Source organism: Chiroxiphia lanceolata, chromosome 4, assembly GCF_009829145.1.
Source record: "Chiroxiphia lanceolata isolate bChiLan1 chromosome 4, bChiLan1.pri, whole genome shotgun sequence".
NCBI lineage: Eukaryota > Metazoa > Chordata > Aves > Passeriformes > Pipridae > Chiroxiphia > Chiroxiphia lanceolata.
This window is the reverse complement of record NC_045640.1, coordinates 33,878,522-33,894,593: the sequence shown is the minus strand read 5'-3', so window position 1 is coordinate 33,894,593 and position 16,072 is coordinate 33,878,522. Positions and strand designations below refer to the sequence as shown.

Genomic DNA, 16,072 nt, shown 5'->3' with positions numbered 1-16,072 from the left:
TTCTTTGCTGCTCCTACTCTCGGCGTACAATGGTCTATTTACACTGGGCAGCAGCCTGCCTATTGTCTATCCATAGCCAGACATCGTTCGAGTGCAACGGAAGAGAACAGGAGCAGCCGTCAGCTTCTGTATAGCAAAGAAAACAACCCCAAGGACCAATGGCCTCTCTTCCTTTCTATTCTTATATTTAGATGAACAGCCCAGAGCACTGCAATTGCCTGCCATAAGGGCAGGTCCACCACGTGGTGTAGAAGAGGCTGTGTTATTTCTACAGCCTCTTACAGGCAGGAGAAAGCTACAAGACAATTTGCCTACCTCTTATTGTGAGCAATATGGCACTAAAATGTTTTTACTATGACGTGCTGGAACAGGGAGCCAGTCACCCATATACCTTTGTGTTGTCCTGGCAGAAACTGCCATTGCAGTTTGTTGTTTTCTTACAACTGTTTTCTTTCTTTTCTTGTAACTCTTACAGGTTACACTGCACAGCTCCCATAGATCTGTTTTACTTAAGCCTTTCTCCACTCAACCTTTGAAAGAGCAAGTGCAGAATCATGTTCTAGCTCCTTTATTACATATCAAAAAGGGTACAACAAATAGCTTTGCTATTAGCCAGAGAAATCCTTTTGTCTGAATAGAATACATAATCCTAATATCAGAGTGCATTTACAATCAGCTTAAATTTGAGTCAGTCCAACTTGTCCTAGATAAATGCTCCCACAACCCCCTCCATGCTGGCTAGGCAGTCATCTGATTTTCCTCGGTTAGTTGTGATGCTAGTTCTCAACTAGATCAACTCTTGTCTTGATGACCAGACAACCATTAGCTCCCAGATGGAAACATGACAGCACAGCCAGGGAAAGTGATGGACTGTTGCAATAATACACATTAAGCCATGCAACTCCAAACACTGCATGCAAGTCCTCCAAGGATTTTCTGCCTCTGCCCTGCAGTCAAGGCAGTAACTTGACTGAGGTCTTGCAAACACCTGTGACTTTGCCAAACTGCAGCCAGCAAGCAAACCACAGTCACCCTTGAGATACAGCAAAGGAGCTTCAGTATTTGAGATGTGAAGGAGAAACTCCAGTTTAAGTCCTGTATAACACAAATAGGACAGCAAGATGCCTCCTCTGGTGCAGCCTCTCGTATCATGCATGATGTGACAGTCTCTCCTCAGCCACAGAAGACTTTCCTGAATAAACCAAGAACTATTGAACTGCCTGATCCCCTACTCTGCCCTCCTCCTCCACGTATACCTCATTCCCTGCCCCCTCTCCAACTAAAAAAAAACCAAAAAAAACCACAAACAAAACAAACACCCACAAAACCCCACCAAGTATCTCATCCAAAATTACCAAGTTCACTGAGCCAAGCATCAGAGCTAGAAACCCTCCTTTTAAAGCAGTAACTGACAAATTCCTTTCCTGCAGGAGTAAAAAGGGAGGAACTAAAAAGTTGTCAGTAATGAACACATCCCATGCTCAGAGAAGAACCATCAGGTCCTTAACATTCATTCCCCCCATCCAACTCCTGTTCAGTCTGGCTCTAAGCAACCAGAGGGCATTCATGTAGTGAGGTTCAGGTGCCTCTGCAGGTTCAGCATCTGTTTCTGCATTTGGGACAAGGCAGACCTGCAGTGAAACACTCTAGAAGCTGGATTCAGACCCATCAGTTGGGCCACAATGATTTACTTCATAAGCTGCCACTGAAGTTAAGACTCCTGCTGCAACCTTTACAGAGCACTGCATCTGATAGTCATGTCTCAATGCTCTGTTCCTATCTAAAAGGAAAGTCACAGCCCTGTCTTCAGACATTTGACTGCAATCCTCTTGCAATCAAGTGGAACATCACCTGGAATCTTGCATCTTAGTGATGTCCAACAAGTAATCTGAGTGCGCACTAGTGAGGTCATTGGAGTTCATTCAAGTTCAGGACCAGAATCACATGACAAGAACCTGCTCAATGCCTTTTGTGCAATTACAGTCCTCCAGCAGCACTTGGTAACCCTGTGCATTAAGGAAAACCAATACTTGCCACTAAAACCTTTCAGACAGTGATTGATTTAAGTTACTTTTAATCCATGCCCATACACACACAATGTCACTATACAGTCTTACTGGTTTCTCACCTTCAAAAACCAGAGAAGATGCTTACAAACACTTATTTTGCAACCTAAACTGCTATCCATCAGAATTACATCCCTACAGCTCTGATTTGCAATTACATCATGGTACTGCTCTGTTAATGTAACATCAATCCAAATACAGTAGAGATGAAAACCACCCTAAAGAAGCATATTGCTACAAGCCAGCAGCTTTCTTGTGCCGTAACAGCTTGAGTAGATCATACCAACTTATTCATTCTACTCTCCCAGAAAAAACCTACTACTCAGAAAACCCAGTATGCAACATCAAGTTAACACATGCTTCAAGTGCTCACCTGAGGCTCCATGAGAATGAGTTTCTTAGTCATACTTATGACACCTGAAGTCTTGCAGAAGACAACCTGGGTCAGGCATACTAAGCCCCATTGCATCACACTAGAGAGTGTTTACATTCAGAAGGTTGTTTTAAAAAACATATTCCTTAACTCTATGAGACTGGACAGACCAATAATTTATGAAAAGCAATTGGTTCGCTGAGTGATCTCCCAACACCAGCAGCACAAGGAGTATAACAAATCAAGTAACTTTCTGACCTCGGGTATTAAGGTATGCCTGCATTTCCTCTGAGTCAGTGATAGTAAGATTTTCTTCTAGCTTTCCTAGGAAACCAATTCAACCTTACCAGCCTATTATTGCAATCCAACTGCAGAGGCCAAGTTTTTAAAACATGGCACAAGCAGTACCAAACTAAAGCCTAAGAGTTCTGGGTTCAAAAACAATAATTCACACAAAAAGGCAGAAGTTCTCTGCTGGAAACAGGACATTACACTGTTCTGCTATAACCCTTAAATGGTCCAACTACAAAAGTAAAAACCATTTTTCCTCTACATCTCTATAAAACCATGCAAGCTGTTTTCAGTCAACAAACTACCAGTAATTCTAAGATTCAAACTGTAACCAAAAAGAAGAATTTTACTTTGGTTTGGGTTGGATTATTTAGTTCCCAGCTCCCTGCCATGGGAAGAGAACCATATTTTACCCTATGTAGATGAATAACTCCCAACATGAAAGGCAGAAAGAGAGCCTTACGTTATTATCAAATGTCCTTGTTTGAGGAGTCAGGTAGGATCTGCAGAAATGCAAGCCCCCCATCTGCAGCCAGGGTCCCCTCTACAGCCTGTAAAGGTCAGTGCTGTACAGCAAAGCTTCCCTGAGCCATCATCATCATGGCTAAGCTTTGCGAACGAAGATTTAGGAAGGCACTGTCCACGTTTGTTACAGGCACGCTGGTGACTTATGAGCCCAATACGAGATAGACATATCCGATTGCAAAAGGCACAGCAGAAAGACTCCTTAGGTGGTGTATTCAGCAGGATACGATTCTTTCTGCGTTGTCTTTTCTCCTCAAGAGTAATCCTGCGCCATACAGTACTGTAAACTCCCATGCAAAACCATTTGCCAATGAACAAACATTTGTCCCTCTGACTTGCGAGGATTTCTGTGGAGTTACCACTGATTGTATTTACCAGATAAAATATTTAACTTATCTGAACTTGTAATTTCGCACAGCAGGGAAGCAGGATATGGCAGGCAGTCTATTCATAAGACCACTAGAAACCAAATTTATCAAGCAATGTATTCTTTGGGCCAGAATATCTCTCTCCCTCTGCTGCACATTCAAAAAACTTCATGCCATTAGTCTAGTTGAGTCTACCCAATTCAATCAGCCATATTACTAAGGTTTAGAAAAACAAATCAAAGTACAGAAACCTACTATTACCTTCTGTTGCTCACATTAGTCAAAGTGTTGTTTTCTTGGAGGGGAAAGAGAGAGAGAAGAAACTGTTTATTCTTCCCCACGGGAGAGCAACACACACAGGACAGGGAAGATATAACTCACCTCTGTCTCCTCCAGAAAATCCCATGCAGTATTCACTTCTAGTGGAGTGATGAGATAGGATAACCAGCTACACAGACTTTGCTCGAGAAAAAGAAGAGTCACTTACCCAGACAACTATTTCAAAGTTGTCTTTCCTTCCATTTCAAATTGCTGGCTGTTTTTCCACTGATACCAACCTTGTACTTGTCCTTGAATCAAAAGGCTATTTGGCAGTTTCCTCCTCAAGAAGGGAGACTTACTTCAAATCTCATGTTGGCCAATTTGTAGTTGTAAAACATCTACCAAATTTAGAAGCTGCCTTTGTAAATTCATTATAGTCATGCAGTCCTCAGACTAGGCTAAGGCCGTTTGCTCAAGACCTAGAATTGAGTACACTACACACAACAGTTACTTGTAATGACAAGCTTTAGGTTTTTCCTGTCAGTCATCCTTCAAATATTTTCATATCCCAATACAAGCAAGATACATATCCTTAAACTTCAAAAAGTCAGGGAGTAACAGCAAACAGTTCCATGAGGAACTTTGTGTATCAGTTTTTGCATTATTAATACTGCTGTTGTTGCACAAAAAAAAAAAAAAAGGTATTTCTCAGTAACCTCGATGCCCTCTTAAATTCAGGATTTCTTGATCCAAGAAGTCTGATCCAAATCCTTGAGCTGAGAAATCTCAGCTTGTGAGCTTGAGAGCACGTTCCAAAGTAGAAAGGCAAACATAAACACTCCTGAGCAGGCTCAGGAGACAGCATGATTCCCTGTAAAGCAACGTCGATGAAAAAGGAAATCTGCTAACATGGAACAGTTCTGTGGAACAGGTCCGGGTACAGACAGAGAATCATGGGGTATCGATAGCAGTTGCTTTAGAAGTCACTCTTTCCTATCACAGGACGTGACCATCATATCTCAGACACTAACCCAAATGAGGCATATGTTTAGATGCATTACTTAGTCCAAGAGCGTGTCCATAATACCCCAGACAGCTCACAGACATGCCCTTTAGAAATTCAGAAGGCTTCAAGTGTTGCAATTCCTGTTTAACAGGAACAAGAAATGTATGCTAGAACAAAAGCGTCGTGTAACCAGGCTAAATCCCTGCGCTGTAGCACTGCAGGTCCTACCTAACAGCAGAGGAGGTCTGCAAAGTCAAAGCCCCTCAACCTTCCATTTTAGGCCACTTTGCCTCACGCTGCATTTCCATACGCGCCCTAAACTGCTTAAAAAGAAAAAAAAGAAAAGAAGCTGCTTCAAGTACATGCTGCATTCGTGCCCGAAAGAACAACCTCACTGAAGGCAAGGTCCAGCAGCTGACCAGACGCGAGCCACCGGGTCAGCCCCACTACCTGCTGCTCGGCCCACCCGAGCCGTTCCCCCGCCAGGCCGGGCCGTGCGGGGCGCGGGGCAGCGCCGGCCCGAACAATGCCCGGCCAGCCCGAGCTGCCGCAGCGCCGGGGGGAGGCCGGAGGCAGCTGGCTACGGTCTCCTGAAGGCTTTTGCGCGAGAAGAAGCCGAGCCGGCTCCGCGGGACGCTGGTCCCCCTGCGGGACGGGAAGGAAAGCGGCAGCCTGCGGGGATCGGCGGCGGGACAGGACGGGACCGCCCGGCCCCGCGGGTGACAGCGGCCGCGCAGGCCACCCCGGCCCCGCGGCGGCGGCCCCGGCAGGCCCAGCCCGCCTCTCTCGGCGGCGCGTCCCCGACAGCCCACGGCCCCTCAGTGGGGCCGGGTCCGCAGCCCCGGGCCCCGCCGGCAACGGCGCCCCCGAACCCCGCTCACCTCCGGCGGCAGCGGCGACCACGGGTTGTACGCGGCTTGCACCGGCGCCGCCTTATTTAAGCCAAGCACGGCGGGAGCGGCGTGTGCGTTGCCGAGCCCGCCTCCTCCTCCTCCCTCTCCGCCCCCTCCACCGCCTCCGCCCGCCGCGCCGCCCGGCGGGCGCTGGGGCCCTGCCTGCCTCGTGTCGCCCGCCCGCCCGTCCGCCCTTGCCCCCGCCCCTGCCCTGCTCCCGGCCCTGCCCTCGGCCCTGCTGCTGCCCATAGGAGCGCACACGAACCGGCAGGGGGGCCGTGGAAGTGTAGTGCTGTGCGGGCACGAATGACAAGGATGCGCAGGGAGCTGAGGGGAGCGTTGGTCTGCAAGGTGCCTCGCTTAACACCTTCCAAGTCTGAGGTGACAGCTTGCAAAGGGATGGTTTTCTTACGGCTTCCGAAAGGACATCTGCATCCCGTATAAATATCCTAAAAGGACATACGTTGCAGTATGAAAGTGTTGGAAGAGGACAAGGGTCTTGTTGCAATTTGGGGAGTCATCTGCTTATCTCTGCTAAACTTTGTTTGTGAGAGGCTGTGGGTTTGAGGGGCATCTTGGCCCAGCTGGGGCCACGTCAACAGCCCCTGATAGTTGTCACAGAATCATAGAATGGTTTGGGTTGCAAGGGACCTTAAAGATCATCTTGTTCTAATCCCCCTGACATCGGCAGGGGCACCTTCCACTAGACCAGGTTGCTCGAAGCGACATCCAACCTAGCCTTGAGCATTTGCAGGAATGCGGAATCCACTTCACTGAGCAAACTGTTCCAGTGTCTCACCACCCTCTCAGTAAAGAATTTCTTCCTCATATCTGATCAAAACCTACAGTCTTTCAGTTTAAAGCCATTCCCCCTTGTTCTATCACTACATGCCCCTGTGAAAAGTTCTTCTCCAGCTGTCCTGCAGACCCCCTTCTGATATTGGAAGACTGCTGTAAGGTCTTCCCAGAGCCTTCTCTAAGCTAAGCAACCCCAACTCTCTAAGCCTGTCTTCAGAGGAGAGGTGCTCCAGCCACCTGATCATCTTCATGGCCCTCCTCTGGACCTGCTTGAAGAGGTCTATGTCCTTATGCTAGAGACCCCAGAGCTGGATGCAGTGCTCTAGGTGAGGTCTCACCAGAGTGGGGAAAAGGATCAGAATCACCTCCCTTGACCTGCTGGCCACTCTTGTTTTGGTGCAGCCCAGGACACAATTGGCTTTCTGGGCTGCAAGTGCACGTTGCCAGCTCATGTCCAGCCTCTCATCCACCAACACCCTCAAATTCTTCTCACCAGGGCTGCTCTCAATCCATTCCCTGTCCAGCCTGTATTCATGCTTGGGATTGCCCCAACCCAGCTTGCACTTGGCCTTGTTGAACTTCATGAGGTTCACACGGGCCCACCTCTCAAGTCTGTCTAGGTGCCTCCGGATGGCAGTTGTTACCACAACTGGTTTTGTTTTGGCCATGTGCTGCATCAGTCTATTAGACCTGTAAATCATCAACCCACATGTCAAAGTCCCACAGTGTTGCACATTCTGCATTGTCATAATCTTCCTGTGTCTCATGGGTATTGTTTGGGTTATTTTAAGAGTGTTATCTGGGGGGGGATTAAGGCTGTACACTTTCATATATATATATTATATTTTATAAATTACCAGAAGTACTTTTATTTTACATAAAAGCAACTACTGTTTCCTGATGCTTCAGTTTATACTGGAGTATACCAGGCAAACGATTTCCTGCAGAACAGATTTTTATCAAAAGAAGGAGCTTGTGTTCACTTTTTAGCACAAAGGAGGAGGGCACTTGTGAAGCTGCTGATAGGCCCCACTTCACTTGGGTTCACACTGTGGAGTGGCTCAGAAATGCAAAATAAATTCCTTTCTCAGGAAAGGAGGTGGAAGCACATGATCCAGGAGTGCCTCTGACTGACTGCAGCTGCTCATGGGCATGGAGTCCATAGCACCATGCTAAAGCTAGTTGAGTAAGGCCCCAGAGCACGGGCAGCATGGACATCAGCTGCTCTGCCACGGGTGGGCTCTGCTGCTTTGCTCCTGTTGCACCACATTTCGTGCTCATGTTGACACAGCTAGACTCTGCCGAGTGATTTTTTGCGTTTTGTCCAGGGTTTTGGATGAAGGAAACAAGTGATGAAGAAATGCATACACCATTTCAGGTACTGGTAATTTCATGTTTTGTCCTGAATGCATCTAGATTCCATCTGCCAAATGCCAAAACTTATTATTATATTGACTACTATGCTAATTAATCCTTCATTAGGACATCTTTCTCCATATCTGGGTTTCTAAAGGCCATAAACCACGTTTCAGTGCTTTCTCCAAGAAACTTCAGTGAACTGATTTTCTCTTGTCTTTCACAGGAGAGTATCTAAAAAATATCTCTCTCTCTCTCTCATGCATACCTTTTCATGAATTCTGTCAGCAACATGAAATTGCAAAAGTCCCAGCTACACAATATTTAAAAAGCTATCTCTCTAATGCCAGGTATCATTTCTCTGATGCTCCTTGACACTTACCACATTATACATCCAGGGACTACATTACTCTCTGAAACTGGCTTTTTTCCAGCTACTCAGAAAAGATAGGGACCCAGTCTCAACCAAACTGTGTAGAGAAACATACATAGAACAAGTGGAAGTAGGAGCTGTACATAAACAAGGTCTACAGTAACAATATTGGACTGTCTTACACAGGGGTACTGAGGAACCGGGTGTTCTTGTGGACCAGCAGGGTTTAGGATCCTTTAGCAACTACATAAGCATTTTTAATTATATTTGAGGTGTAACCAATTCTTTTTATTGGTGTACATGGTATACAGACTCTAAATCCATTTAATTAGGGAAATCTGCTCATAAAATATGTCAGATAAAACAAATGAGTCAATAAAGACATCCAAAAGGAGATTCTGGCTTTCTTGTTTAAAGGAAATTCCCTATATTCCAGCCTGTGTCCATAGCCTCTTGTGCTTTCCCTGAGTATCATTGAGAAGGTTCTGCCTCCATCTTTGCCCCCAAAACAGGTATTTACACACATCAAGAAGATCCCCCCTAGCCCCAAATTTTTCCTTCTTGAGGCTGAATAATCCCATTTTGCTCGGCCTCACCTCTTATGACAAAAGCTCCGGTCCCTTTACCATATTCATGGGCTCTCTCCAGTATGTCCATGTCTCTTTTGTAGGGAGGAGCCCAAAGTGGACACGGTGCTCCCCAGTGTGGCCTCCCGAGTGCTGAGCAGAGGGGAAGGATCATGTGGGGGTGGACTACTCTTGAGCTTGGAGAAGGTGATCTTTAAAAAATCAGTCAGCTTTCTTGGACCCCTCTTCTCTCCAGGACCACGACATTAACAGGGCAATTATCCCATAAATAGATTACCCAAAACAGAGGATTTCCATTTCAGCAATATATGGACATTATAGAATTTTCAGCACTGTTATTTGCTTTTCCCAGTAATGCTGATGTCAAAGTACTGTTCTTGTATAAATGTATTGGTGCTCATTGAAAAAATAAATTAAGCATCTGACAGGAAAAAATCTCTTAGCTGTGTTCTTTTATTTTTATTTACAGGCTTTGCACATGACTCTACTGAATATGGCAGTCCCGAGTGTATCATTTCAGAACCATCCTAAGCATATCATTTTTATACAAAACAGACTGTCTAGCCTACCATTCTGTATCTGCATCTGCTAACACTTGTGTTCAATCGCAAGAGAAGAAAAACAAAGATGTTATGTAAATAAGCACTTCAAAATGTCTAGCATATATAGCAATTAAAAAACATAAGCAACTACACCACTCTGTGGAGCAGGACGTTACTTATGTCTTGTCAATCCTCTTCCTAGTAGGAAATGGAATAATGTTGATTTTGCATTTGTAACTTTCATACACTTGAGAAATGGAATGTCTGTGCTGACAGGAAACACCAGGGAGCAGGAAAGGGGAGTGGGGTCCCTCCATAGTCAGGGACCAGCAAGGAGCTGAGGTCAACTCCAGTAGAAGCAAAGCTCTTTTCCAGGACCAACAGCCTTGGGTAATTTGAGGCAATAAGTCAGGTTTGGGGTCCATATGGAGACCCAGTGGGGAACAGCAGGAGCCAGCACTGAGGAAGACAAGGCTAGGACATATGTCACCTCCCTTGACTTGCTGGCCACACTTCTTTTGATGTAGCCCAGGATGCAGTTGACTTTCTGGGCTGCAAGTGCACATGTTCCTGCCACACACTGAAAGACATTGAAAGACACGGGGACCTAAGTTTCTTGAAGTTATATGACAGTTATATAATGGTTGGACTTGATCTTGGAGGTCTTTTCCAACCTAAATGGGACAAAAAGGTACTGGGTAAAGAAGATACTAGAATAAGATATTGTAGGCTTGAAACAGACAAACTGGTTTGTTGAGGACAACTGAATCTGGTTATCTCTATGCCAGGTCTATGTCACTGTACAAGTGCATTTTGCTCTAAGAAACAACACATCATATTGGGCACTGCAGCAAATAACCCAAAGGTAAGAGATGCCCAGAAGTAAGAAACTCTATCCTAGACCAGAGAGAAAAAATATATTTAGGGAGATTCCTGCAAACTACAGTCGTCTGCCTTCCTTACACGTGGATGAACACAAACCCTAACGTACTAGGGTCATGAATGAGCTGTACTGGCAGGACTCTGGATAAAGGTCTGTGCAGAGCCAGCCTAAACCATGCTTCAGTCACCCTCCATATGTTACCTTAAATAGTTCTTCAGCTTAGAAAGACAGAAGTAAGGAATTAATGAGTGTATTGAGTTCCATGAAACATAGGTCTTCTGAATGTCGAGATACCTAATGAGGAAAATAAAATGTTTACAAAATCCTCTGCATAAAAGCACAGAAAAAAAAATTATGAAACTTCTATTGCACACCAGAAAAGAGACATGAGATAGATAGATAGATAGATAGATAGATAGATAGATCTATGCACATACATACACAAATATATCTAGAGAGACTTAAAAAACAAAAAGGAAACAAAACTAGAAAGCCAACTTAAATAGCAATTCCATGTTTTTAAGCATGTAATGACTTTGTTGTGTTTTGAGGATTTTGTGTGTGTTTTTTTTTTTTAAAATACAGGAAGGATTTTTTGGCTATGCTTACTATTCCTTCCACTTTCTATTACTGTCTCTGTTTATCAAATAGTTTTCCTTCTCCTACTCCATACCTCTTGTAAGATAAATGTGTAGCTTATGGTTTAGGATCTTCCAATGAACGTTTGTACAAACTGACAAAGTCTCTGTTTAGTTCACACTCAGCACACAGAAACTGCCCTTCTCAAAGCATTCAGGTATCAGTTTGAACCCCAGAAAATATGAAGGAGATTGAGGAGTCCTATGGAAATAGTATTCCGTCCAGTAAAAACAAGACAACCTGGCCATAACTGATTCAGCTTGCTTATGTCAGGCTAACAAAAATGTTATTTCCTCAAATGATAAGGTACCTGTGTAATGACACAAGACTGGAAAAGTCAGCCTAAAACAACAACAGATTAAATTGTGTCAGCTCATTTGCCACTAGTCCTTCTTGTTCTGAACTTTGGTTCACAGGCTGTGTTTCCACCTCCTTCCTCCTCTAAGCTCTACACGTGTGAAAGTTTACTAGCAAGTTTACTACTTGGTTAATCAAAATTATCAACATAAAGCTTTTCAAATTTGAGAGTTATTTAAGTTAAACCGCAAACATAAGAAGAATGTTCTGCTAGTTGTTTCTCTCAGTACAATATGAACAAGACAACTTGTTCGCTTTTTTCACTTGTAAAGTATTTTCCAACCACCATTCCTCTGTATATATATCTTTTTGAGGGTCAAAGGCACCACACAAAAAAAAGATAAAGTTTATGTTCTTTACTTCTAAAATCTATTTGAGAACAGAAGCTGCAATATATAAAGCTATATTACTGAAATATATGAACCAATGATAACGTTCTATCCGCTTAACTGAATATCAAGCAAAATATTACACAGAGATAATCAGAGCAAGAAAGCTCAGAAATTAAATATTTATCGTGTTTAAACTGTAACTAAGAAACAAATTGGCTGTGTCAAAAAATAAAATACCACCTCTTCTGCTGGAACACATCCTGATCACAACATTTTCCAGCTCCCAAAAGGAGTAAGTTGTTTTATCTGGTAGAATTCACAGTTCACCGGCACACGTTTAACACAAAAATGAACAGCAGAACCCCAGGTATTGCCAGCCCACAGTATATCGAATGTCCCTTGCCAACAATGACCGCTAAATGCACAGCGTGTTCTCACATTCTTCACATACCCACACCTTCTTGCAACTATTTCTAATGAGAATCGATGCATAAGCACAAGTTCAGCCTCAGGAGCAGTCTAGATGCCATGGCAAGGAACATCTGCTTTTCAAGAATATCTCAAGTTCAGTGTGCCCATTTCCCCAAAGCTGCCAGCTAAAAAGCATGCTCCGCCACTGCAAGGGTTCGTTTGGACTCAGAAAGGGAAACCAGAAAGAATTAGCTCTCTTTCCCAAGGCCAAAGAGCTTGTATGTAGTGCTTTTGATACTACGATTTTAAATTAGTGCCTAGCATTCAAAAAGGCTTCTACAAACCTTATTTCTTACAAAACATATCTGCAGACTGAACACGCACATTAATTCTGTTAATTGCATTTTCATATGACACTTATGTCACAATACTTGAACCATGTGTGTAAACAGAACTCTGCTTTCAAAAGGTTGGCCCCACATCTCATCTGCCCGAGGCCATCAAATGCCAAACAAGTTGAGCCTGAAGATGCCAGACCAAAACAATGGGCGAGCAGATGCTGGAAATTATCAACTGCCTGCCTTAAACAAAGGGAGAAGATCCACAGGAGCCACCCATGTAAGCGTAAAAAGATGCCAAAGCACAGGCTTCTGGACAAGACTTACAATTTCCACATGTGGCAAGCCCTGTTCCAGTGCTTGGCTTCTGTGGGAAAGAGGGACTAAGTGCAGGGAGCTCAGGTTGGCAGTTGGAGCAGCTCAGGCTTTAGTTAATGCTCTTTGTCTACAAATCTGAGGTTGTGCACTCCTTCCTGCTTCAGTGCAAAGCTGTGTTTGGACAGGGAGAGAGCTAGAGGCAACTCACAAGTTGATGGTGTGGTGAAGACAAGTCCTGGGAATACTTTAAATAAAAGGCTTGAAGAGCATGGATAAGATCAGCATGGCTAACGTACAGCTCATTGAAGTATTCCACAGCAAGGTATATCAGTAAACTACATCTTCATTTGGGATAAAAGCCAATCCAGGGATTAACTGAACAACCTGTCAAGGCCCTTCATCATAAATCACCTGTCTCTGGAAATGGGTGGAAACAATTCCACCCTCCTTCCTCCACTGCGATGGGGTAATTCATAGAGTTGCTGAACAGGAAAACAAATAAGTCTGGCTTGGGAAATAGACTTGAAAACCAGGCTAAATATGCCTCTGCTTGGTAAAACATTGATTATAAGAAGAAAATAAGCAATTTTTGTCCATGCCTATGTTAGAAGGAACCGTCATTAATCAGATTATCTATTGAGCATGTATCCAGTTGTCTACACAAAATAGCTACAAGGTATTTGCACGGTGTCCCTACTGGTGAGTGCTGGCTAACACATACTCCACCACCACACTTGGACCCAGGAAAGTTTTAGAGTTGGAACACCAAGTAGTTCTTGGAAATGAAGTTTCCCTATCCCGTTCCTGAACAGCACAAGCTGTTGAAACCATCACTTCTGCTTCCCCGGCCCATCCCACTTGTGACACCTACCACTCCAATTACATCACTCCAATTACCTATCGTGGAGACCTCACTTTATCATGTCCCTGATCTTCCCTGGCTCCAGCTGTGGCCTCTCATCCATGCTACCCTCTGCTGCCTCATGCAGTAGTGCAGCCCAGCTGGAGCAGAGGGATCCCTGGTATGGGATGCAGGAGCCTCTGCTCCACACAGGAGCATATTTGTTCTTGCAAGTTGTCCTTCCCCAGGCAGCGTTCAAGCTCCTGCAGAGAGGGACATGTGAGGCTGCTTGAGGCTACTTCCTTTCTCCTATGCTACACAAGACAGGAAGATACACATCAGTGGTCTCTACTGAGGAGTGACTCAGTGAAGAGATCATTTGCAACCTGTTGTCTTGTGGGAGGAACTAATGAACATGTCTAGGGATATTTTAATGGTCTAAGTTTATTCTCTATTTTGTTTTCTTATATTTTAAGATGCAAACCTCCTAGAGTCAGCTACATCCAACACTATTTTAAGTGATGAAAAAGCATTTATCTTTGGAAATACATCTTTTACTATACATCCTGGTAATGAAATTCCTATTCCTTAGATAGAGATGGGCCTGGAGGAATATTTGAGTACTACTTCATGTAACAAACCACTTAGTGATATTAAAAAATATTATTTGAAGTGCTTAGCTTTCATGGACATTCATGGACACCTACATATTTGTGCTTTAGAAAACTGATTTTCCAAGGTCCCTGTCTAGAAATATCTAGCACCAACAAACATTTACTAGACAGAATTTTATCTGTCTCAAAAATAACTACATTAAGTTCCTTCCTAACATTTTCTTCTATGAAACAGTGACAGATCCTACTGCAAGGTTGTTTAACCTTGATAATGCAAATTTTATATGACCACATCTCAAATTGTATTTCTGAACTTTCAATCACTACCAGAGTAAGAGAGCACTCAGATGAAGAGATCTAAGTCTCTTAAGCACTACCATAAATTTGTATATGTATAAAGTACATGGAGACCCTAAAATGAAAGGCAGTGGTACTTGCAGCATGTGACAGAACACACAGGCAAGTTCCTGCTGGCTGCAGGTGCCAGCAGGTCCAGCACAGTCCTTTCACCATATTATTTTATTCATTACCTTTATGATACCTGAGGTGTTTTGATGAAAGCATCTATAAGGCTGATGGTCCTTCACTCTTTTAAACTTCAAGACTTCAATTAAGGAAACAGCTAGAGTCTCTAGAATGGGCTAGTGAGTCCCAGGTGCCACTAAACAACCCAATGCAATCATTGCTTCTCAGTGGCTAGGACCTGTTCTCAACAAAAACATATAACACCTTCAAAACCTACAAAGCGACCATCCTGAATTTTGTTACATAGGCAGAACACCCCAGCAGTTGGGCTGCTATTTAGATAATGGTGCTTTTTTTCCCACAAGGTAAATACAGCATATATATTTATATTTTAGCTGGAGAGCTGTAGAGAGAAACAGAGTTAGAAACTAAGAAATTATTAGATCAATATGACGGGTGAAAAGAGCAAAGATTTTAAATTCAGACTTAAAGTTTAATGTTAAAAAAAAATTGAGTTGATTAAGCCATACTTAAGTTTGGGTTAGCTAAACTTAAAGCAGTTATTTTTATTTCAAGTTACATAAACATTCTGCAGTTTCTTTTCCTATTTGATCCCCCATTCATTTGTGTTTTGAAATTATTAGTCCCATAACAATGCTTAAAGAGAAATCATACGGTCAATCAATTTGGAAGACTGAATTTATTCTAGGCTCCCTGCAACAGCAGCCAGCACTGCCTGGTGTATCCAGACGTGGTAACAGCAGTACGAGGTGCAGGCGCTGGCAGTGCCAGCAGGCAGGAGCAGCTCTGGCAGTGTGTGAAGCCTGCGGCTCTCGTGCTGGTCACAAGCACTTCATGTGCTCCAAACCAAACTGCTCTGCCAGGCTGCTTCACTGCCCTCCTGTGCTCTGCTTGCTTCTCCCCAGAGAGGTCAGCACTCGCTCATGCTGGCTGGCACAGGCTACTTGTGTAAAAAGGGCAACAGGTGGCAAGGCTCACCTCAAGGTCACCGAGAAGCCTGTGGCTCCCAACTGCCCGGAAATAAAATCTACCTTTGCATTCCCACTCCACCGGTGTGGCACCAGGTACTGCTTTTGTTACACGTGAAGTTTCCATTACATGAGCATTTGCTGACAGAACTTTAACAAAACACACATTTAGGGCAGGTGTTTTTTTAACTTTTTATTTCTTGAGGTGACCATGGAGAATGAGGACCCAGAGGTTTAGTATGGAGCACTGAGTACATTAAAAAAAATCCACAACAAAACACCAAAGTAAGATTAAAATACACTTTCAGCTGAAATTACTAAAGGTTGAAACATACTATTTGGCACAAATCATTGAAGAATGCAAAAGACACCAGTTTGGCTTGTCTGAGTTAATGACAAACTGAAAATTATCCTATAAGCCCAGACGAGGAAGTTTTTGCTTACTT

General features: G+C 43.7%; 1 protein-coding gene across 1 annotated transcript in view; it reads right to left on the bottom strand.

Moving 5' to 3' along the window:
- ACSL1 (acyl-CoA synthetase long chain family member 1) overlaps positions 1 to 5,903 on the bottom strand; it is a 38,465-nt gene extending 32,562 nt beyond the window's left edge. The window contains 1 exon segment of the mRNA XM_032686397.1: positions 5,772 to 5,903. The gene's annotated coding sequence lies outside the window, so the exon portion shown is untranslated.
- Between the last annotated feature and the right edge of the window lie 10,169 nt (positions 5,904 to 16,072).